A 9103-nucleotide genomic window follows, 5' to 3' on the forward strand; every position below is an offset into this window, starting at 1 on the left:
ACCTAGGGCAGACGAGTGCTAGGGACCAGTGGTGTCCTTTATTGAAGACGACCTAGAGATGGTGCAACATCCACACAACGATGCCTTGGTAATATCCCTACAGATTGGAGAGTGCCAGGTAAAGCGAATTCTGATCGGCCAGGGCAGCTTTTGTGACATCATGTGTGTCAGATGTTACAAGGAGCTTGGCCTTCACCAAGATGACCTAGAACAATCCAATGGTTCAATGGTCGAGTTCATGAAATGCTGACATGGCCCCTGGGAGCAGTGAGTATAGAGGTGCAGGCTGGCACCAAGAAGGTAAAAACTGAGTTCACAATAATTGACACTCCCTCCCCTTACAATGCTATCTTAGGAAGGCCATGGCTGCATGCAATGGGGGTTGTTCCCTCAACATTGCACCAGCTGTTGCGGTTTCCAACATAACATGGAATTGAGGAGATCAAAGAAGATCAGGTGTAGGCAAAGAATTGCTCCATGGAAGCAATGAAATCCACCTGCAACATATGAGAAACAGAAACAGCGGATATTGAAGATGAGGACATGGAGGTCCTTGAAGACATTGGCAAAGAACCAGTCGAGAAAAGTGATGAAGCCCTGAAGAAGATTTTGGTCCAGCAAGGGAATGAAAAGCGCTTCTTCCTTCTCGGCTCAAGCTTGGCCGAGGATGAGGAAAAAGAATTAGAGGTGTTCTTGAGAGCAAACCTTAAGGTGTTTTCTTGGACACAATACAAGATGCCTGACATTGACCCTGAGGTCACGTGCCATAAATTAAATGTGGACAGGTTGGTTAAACCTGTCATCCAGCGAGCAAGGAGGCCGACGTTGATGCATGTTGAGGTAGTAGAAGAGGAAGTAGATAAACTTCTGGAGTCTAGAGCCATTCAAGAGGTAAACTACCCAACATGGTTATCAAACACGGTTGTTGTGAAGAAAAAGAATGGAAAGTGGAGGGTCTGTGTGGACTTCACCAGCCTGAACAAGGCTTGTCCCAAAGACAGTTTCCCACTGCCCAAGATTGATCAATTGGTGGATGCCACTTCAAGGTATGGAAGGATGAGCTTCTTGGACGCTTATAGAGGGTTCCATCAGCTACCCATGTACCCCTCAGATGAGGAGAAGACTGCATTTATCACCCCAAAAGGGCTGTATTGCTATGGAGTGATACATTTTGGGTTGAAAAATGCAGGAGCAACTCAACAGAGATTGGTGACTAAGATGTTCAGACATCTGATAGGCAAAACAGTGGAGGTACACATTGATGACATGGTCGTGAAGACCAAGGAACCTCCGGATCACATAGTCGACCTAAAGACAGTCTTTGATATCCTGAGGACATTTTGGCTCCGACTCAATGCATCAAAGTGCGCATTTGGAGTTGGGTCAGGGAAGTTCCTGGGATACTTGGTCACCAGGAAGGGCATTGAGGCAAGCCCGGATCAAATCAAAGCCATCTTGGAGTTGAAGAGCCCAACGTCGGCAAAACAAGTACAAATGTTGACTAGAAGGGTTGCAGCCTTAAATAGATTCATAAGCAGAAGTTCTAACAAATGCAAACCTTTCTTCAGTTTAGTAAAGAAAGCCAAAGACTTCTTATGGACAAAAGAGTGCGAAGTCGCCTTGGCCGACGTGAAGAAATACTTGACCACCGCTCCAGTTCTCTTAAATCCAGTACCTGGAGAGGAGCTGTTCTTATACTTGGTGGTTTCAGAACATGCAGTAAGTGCAGTGATAATCAGGGAAGAAAAGGGAGAACAGAGGGCAGTCTACTACGTGAGTAAGACCCTAGCAAATGTAGAGACTAGATACCTACCCTTAGAAAAGTTGACACTGGCTTTAGTAATGACCTCCAAGAAGCTGAACCATTACTTTCAAGCCCACAAGATTGTGGTGTTAACTGAACATCCTTTGAAGTCCCTGTTGCAACAAGGAGATCTGACAGGCAGGATAGCCAGATGGGCAGTGGTGTTGGGCCAATATGACCTAGAATTTAGACCAAGAACAGCAATCAAAGGCCAAGTTTTGGCCGACTTCGTAGCCAAATTCACACCAGGCGACATCATACATCGGGCTCCGTTGAGATGAGATATGCGATGCCCAGGAGAACAAGGAGAAACCTAGCTGGGGATAGCCAAACAGAAGAAAAAAGACAAACTCAGGGCCTGCAGTATTTATGTTGGCGACTCCTTCCACCTATTTGTTAATGGAAGTTCAAACTGGCAAGGAGTGGTGGCAGGAGTAATGCTAGTATCACCGGATGGGCATATGCTGGAGAAATCCATTCATTTGGGGTTTAAGGCCTCAAACAACGAGGCGGAATATGAAGCATTGATCACAGGATTAAAGTTGGCAATGATAATGGAAGTCGACGAGGTAATGGTCTTCTGTGACTCCCAACTTATCGTCAACCAGACAACAAGCAAATACACAGCCCGAGATGAAAGGATGGTAGCCTATGTAAAGGGGGTGGGCAGACTGATAGCATTGTTCCAAAATTGCCGACTACAGCAAGTTAGCCGAGATGACAACAACCATGCTGATGCCTTGGCCAACCTAGCTAGTGCAATGAAACCAGGAAAAGTAAGGACAATAATGATTGACTACTTATCAGGTCCAATTGTAGAACCACTGAACACAGAGCATGAGGCAATGAGTGTAGAGATGGGACCAAGCTGGATGGATGCAATGATAGTATTCCTTAGAGAGGGAAAACTGCCAAATGATCATAAAGAAGCACACAATATCATACTAAAGTCGGCAAGATTTAGTCTGACAGCAGAAGGGCATCTCTACAGAAGATCTTTTACTGGTCCCCTTTTGAGGTGTGTGTATCCTTCACAAGTTGAAGACTTCTTGTATGAGATACATGAAAGAGTATGTGGAAGCCACACTGGGGGCAGGTCACTTGCTCATAGAGCTATTACTCAGGAGTACTGGTAGCCCTATACACAGAAAGATGTTGAAGCCTATATCAGAAAGTGTGAGAAGTGTCAGAGGTTTGCACCTTTGATATACCAACCAGCAGCAGATTTGAATCCAGTGTCCAACCCTTGGCCATTTGCCTAATGGGGCATGGATCTTGTTGGACAACTGCCTCAAGTAACTGGACAAAGGAAGTTTCTGCTAGTGGCAACAGATTACTTCACCAAGTGGGTTGAAGCTGAACCCCTTGCAAAGATTCGGGACATTAATGTAAAGAACTTCATATGAAAGAACTTCATCACCAAGTTTGGGATCCCAAGAGCAATAATAGCAGACAATGGTACGCAGTTTGATAGTAAGCTAATCAAGAGCTTCTGTACAAAATACAAGATCAAGAATTACTATTCCACTCCAAGTTTCTCTCAAAGCAATGGACAAGCAGAAGCATCCAACAAAACTATCCTAGATGAGATTAAGAAGAGGCTGAAAGCAGCAAAGGGAAAGTGAGTGGATGAGTTGCCTAATGTACTTTGGGCATATCGGACTACGCCGAGAAAATCAACTGGGAAATCCCCATTTGCCATGGCTTACAGCACAGAGGCAGTAATCCTATTAGAGGTTGACATCCTAGGGATTAGAACCTAGGGAGTAGAGAATGGGACCAATGATGCATTTTTAGCCCGAGATATGGACCTATTGGAAGAAAGAATGGAGAAAGTAGCAATTCAGGTAGGGGCATACCAGCAGCAGCTTGCTAGGGCTTATAACAAGAAGGTCAACCCACAAGAGTTTCAAGTTAGGGACCTCATCCTAAGAAAGGTCGTCGGCAACAAGAAGGATCCCAGAGAGAGCAAGCTTGGCCCTGTAGACTCGACTTTCTTCACATGCCTCCCTTTTCGGAGAGGTGCGAATTGGTCTCCTACAGTTCGGACTCCTGTCACGGTTCTGAATCTAATCTCACAAAGTGAAATGTGAGACTGATAAACACCAAAGAGTCCAATCCGGCAAATCATTTTGGAAAATCAGATTTTGAATCAAATAATGCCAAAACTGGACTGCTTTGCCAGATTACTATGTCGCCACCTAAATATTTTGTTTTGAGAAATTTAGGAAACCCTGACTCGTGTCAAAGGCCACATGTTCGTCATCACTAAAGTTGCCTCGGCTCGTGAACTTGGGTACGAGAGGAGAAGGTCCTAAAATGAGCACCCCCGCTTGCTCGATCAAAGGATCGGCCTTTACTACCATGATATGTTGTTTTATAAACAGACTTCACTGGGGCTGGGTTTGGACTTCTCTGGGCTCACTTACAACACATGAATGAGCGTGAGCGATAGCCCAGTGAATAATATCAAATACAGAAGTTATACAAACGATATGTAGAACAACATGCATCAAACGGCCTTGGGCCCAATTCATATTTCTATTTAACATATATACATAATTTAGGTCAAGTGACTATGGTTCCGAATAAATTGGCCTTTGGCCCTTTTAAACTTTCATTTGTGTCAAACGGCCTTTGGCCCATTCAGATGACAAACTGGCCTTTGGCCCATTCATTCGTTCATGTCGAAACGGCCTCTAGCCCATTCGTTCTTATCAAAACGGCCGCCGGCCCATTCATTCATGTCAAAACGGCCTCCGGCCCATTCATTCATTTGGTATAGCAATCATTGTCCACCAATGGAATCAATGAACTTATAAAACTTACATAGAAGTAAGCTATTGGATAACAACATATTTCAGATATCTTTGTTAAGATATTACTCACAGTGATCGGTTGGTTGGTTTGCCTTGGAGCTGGACCCACACATTTCATGAACACAAAAGGGTCACAAACAATTCAATCCGTTCCTTAATTCACATATTCCTCTTTAGGCTTCATTCTTATCTCTTTAACTTATTTACAATGCTCAATGCATGCCTAAGAGTGCTTACCAGTGAAAGAGGATGGAAAACGAAACACAGAACGCATAAGCAAAATTTCAGAAAACAGGGTCCCCGCTCGAGCGGACCCAATAGGTCTGCAAAAATACTGGTTATGTCATTTTCACGCTCGAGCGTAAACTCGGCCGCTCGAGCGGAAGGCCATCCTACATAGCTCCCCGCTCGAGCGGACACCATGCCTGCAAAATATGCTCGGAGCACGTATTTCACGTTCGAGCGGCGGTTTCCCCGCTCGAGTGGACATCAAGAATTCTGGGTTTTCTCGAATTTGTTCTTGAGCTCAATTCAACCTCCAAAGGTTCCAAACTCATAATTTTGGCCCAAACTTCATATACATATGTACTAACATGGTACAAACACCAAATTACAACATTAAGAAGACCAATTTCACAAGTTTATCACATGCATGTCCCAATCTCACATCAAACTCATTTCTAACATAACAAATTCATGCATTCAAAGCTCTTATTCTCATAAATGGTACATGCATGTGGTGTATTACTCTCATTCTCAACTTAGATGATACAAATGGTGATTACAACATGAGCTTTAACCAAAACTCTACATGAATCATGTATTTCAACCTTAAACATGCAAATTCAAAACAATTTCGTACATGCATGCACATATTGGCCCTCAATTCAACAAAACCAATTCAATTTCATCATGTTCAATTAAATTCATGTTCTTGACCATTATTCCAATTTGAATTCACAGAATTACAACTCAATATTCATGAGTCCACTTACCTAGAGGCTTTACTCTTCCCAAGTTATGGTCAAATCTAGAGTTTAATCCTCCACTCATCACAAACTTGAGCCAAACACCCAACTCTCCTTCTTCCTCTCTCTAGTCGACCCTTTTCCCTTTTCTTAGAGTTTATAATCAGCTAAATGAAGCTAAGGAGAGAAATTGAGTGTATAAAGGCCCCTTATAAGCTCCCACTCAACACATTATTTTATAAAAAATATTTGGGCACTAATTCATCAATTTAATCTAATCCGAATCAATTTTCAATTAAATTTCACTGTGGGCTCTAAAAATTATGCCAATCACAATGGTGCAATCAATTTCGATTTCTATGGCCGATAGGGCCTTCAATTAAATTTCTAAAGCAGATAATCAAACAGATATTCCTACGGTGAACAGATAGAAATTCAAAACCACATATTTTCACATAATGGCACACAAAATCATATTAAACACATAATCATACTCATATTAAGGACCAATTAACATATTACGGAACAGGGATATCACAAACTTTTTGCTCAACCTTATCAATTCACTGTTGAGGAATGCACCAGTGGCCTGCCGACCATGAGAGCTTGCTGTCGGCCATCTGCCGGCCAAGATTGGGCTCTCTCGGCCAATAATGAAGCACTACCGGCCAATGATGCAGTACTGTCGGCCACTGGTGTGCTGATTCACCAAACTGCAACAGAGCACACACAAAGGAAAATAGAGGGTTTTTCTAGGACATGTTTATACTGCACACTCTCCTTATCATCTCAAAACATCAAATGAGGGGAGCTATTGGGTTAAAACCAGCAATTGAGCATTTTCAATGCATGATGGCCAAGGATCTAACTTGTACACATTCAATAAATGTACAAAACAAAGACTCAAGTCCACTACCTCATCATGGATGATCAATGGCAATGGAGACAAAGGAGATTGGCTCATTTCATTACTTTGAGTATGAAATTGACCAATCTTCCAATTGAACACAATGCAATGCACACATAACATGTTTATCTTGGTCATGTTTTACTTGGTTCATTTTATTTACTCATTTTACCTTACCAAGCCATTCTTTAGTCGGTTAAGTCCAAGTGATTGTCCTCTAATGAGAGAGAGGGTTAACCAAAGGATGGTTTAAGACATGAAAGAGATCATGCTTTTGGCTAGTAGAAACCCTCAAAAGAGAGTTAAAACCATTGTGCACAAGCTTTATCTCAAGCTTAAACACAACCTTAAGGTTAACCAACCCCCAAAACAAATGGAAAAATGAAGAAATGAGGGAGGTTGCAGAATTTCAGTACTGAAATGGCATGAAAAATAATGCTAAAACAAGCAAGCAACACATGCACAACATGTTTAAGTGCCAAAGCATTAAAGCTAGTGAAGAACACTACATTAGAGGCATGCAATATCAAACTCAAATGACCAAACTAGCTCTGAACAGAGCTTATACATGCCAAAACAGAGGCCAAAACATGCTGAGATGGTAACATAAAAGAGTAGAAATACATGCTCACATGTCAAGCTACAAATAAGGCTCAAAGCACAACTCTCAAAAGCCTTAAAAGAGTGATAGAAGTGAGAGTGTGACAGAGCTATAAACACTGAAATTACATGTTAAATTATGTCATATCATGCAAACAACTCAAATAAAGCATGTTGGAGGTCTTGAAACACAAAGCTAGTAAAGGCCATTTGCACTACAACCATGCAAGACAAGGCTCATATGACCAAGACCGCAAACAAAGTTAAAGCATGCTAAATCAGTGGCAAAAACACACTGAGATCAAGTCTCAAATTGGTAGAAAAACATGCTCACATGCTAGGCTATCAACACATGCAAAGAAGACACAAGGAGGGGAGGCCACCCCCTCCTATTTTGGACCTCAAAACCAACTTTTTACCACTAAAATTCCCCTGGAATTCAGTGGTTAAAAGGCTAAGAAAAGGTTGTTTCAAAAGTTTTGAAAGATGGCTCAAAAGGCTTTACAAGCCAAAGAGCAAAGGGAGGAAACCACACCTTAACTAAACAAGGCTCAAACCATGATTTTAAAACCTTAAAAACAGAGTTTTTTATAGGTTAAAACCAGCCTCAAACTATTGTAAAAAGATGGCCAAACACTTAACCAAAATAAAGCTTAAAAGGGACAAGCTTATACCTTTGAAGCACAACAACAAAACAACTGAAATTCTGAGCCAAAACCAAGCTCAGGACCTCAAACCAAGCCTCAAAGAACCTCAGATCTAAGGTGAATGTGTTTGGTCAAGGTTCTTAGAACAAATGTGTAGAGAATTCCCACTTTCAAGCACAAAATCCAGAGAGATGGGATTCTAGAGAGAGAGAAATTTTGCTCACAAAATTTTGTAACCCCCAACATACAAGAGGATGACTTCTATATATAGAAGATACAAGAAGCCTTCAAAGAAATCCAGCCATCCAAGTGCAAGCAGATGGGTCAATTTGTGAAAACAACTGTAAAAAATACCACAAAATATATACTGATGCACTGGTGGCCGGCCAACCATCAGGGCTTTATTGATGGCTGGCAGGGCAAGATGCATGGCCGACAGTACCCAATCATGGTTGGTAGTGCACCACAAATAACAAGCTGGAAGGACCAAAACATGGTCCAAAAATGAGAAAGAATGGATGCAGGGTTTGGAAAGCTTAAACCTGTGGCGTTCCACTGCGGACTTCAAGTGCTCAATGAGCAATCACACTTGTCACTGGATGTACCTGCAAGGACATCCAAGTCTTGAGGACGGTAAAAAATGGGGTGTCTATAGGCCCAAACTGGGAGGGACCTTATAAAATCATCTCGGTCCTAGGCAATGGGGTATATCGGTTTGAAGACATTGAAGGCAAAGAGTTGCTAAGACCTTGGAATACTTGCAACCTGAAGTTTTTCTATCATTAGATTTCCTTTTGTATTTTTTAAAAGTCTTTTGCTATTAGCCGAAGTTATAATAAAATTTTAGCTCGATTTTTTCAAACTTGTTTAAAACGATGACGAATAACTTAGACTTATTATATGGCAGAGTTGAAATACACTTGCATATGATAGAGTTGAACTAAGTTGGCGATGTTTCCGATTGAAACATGACGAATAACTTAAACTTATTATATGGCAGAGTTGAAATACACTTGTATATGATAGAGTTGAACTAAGTTGGCGATGTTTCTGATTGAAACATGACAAATAACTTACACTTATTATATGACATAGTTAAAATACACTTGCATATAATAGAGTTGAATTAAGTTGGCGATGTTTCTGATTGAAACATAACGAATAACTTAGACTCATTATATGGCAGAATTGAACTATACTTGCATATAATGGAGTTGAACTAAGTTGGATAAACCTAGATTTGCTGTGTCGATAGAATTAAAACTTTATTAAGCACATGTTAGTTAGATTAACAGAGAAACCAAGGTTGATAACCTCGGCCAGTCTCTGTTTGAATTTGACCTCGGCACCAAGATCAT

This window comes from Camellia sinensis, chromosome 6 (genome assembly GCF_055761805.1).
Source record: "Camellia sinensis isolate YWXY chromosome 6, ASM5576180v1, whole genome shotgun sequence".
NCBI lineage: Eukaryota > Viridiplantae > Streptophyta > Magnoliopsida > Ericales > Theaceae > Camellia > Camellia sinensis.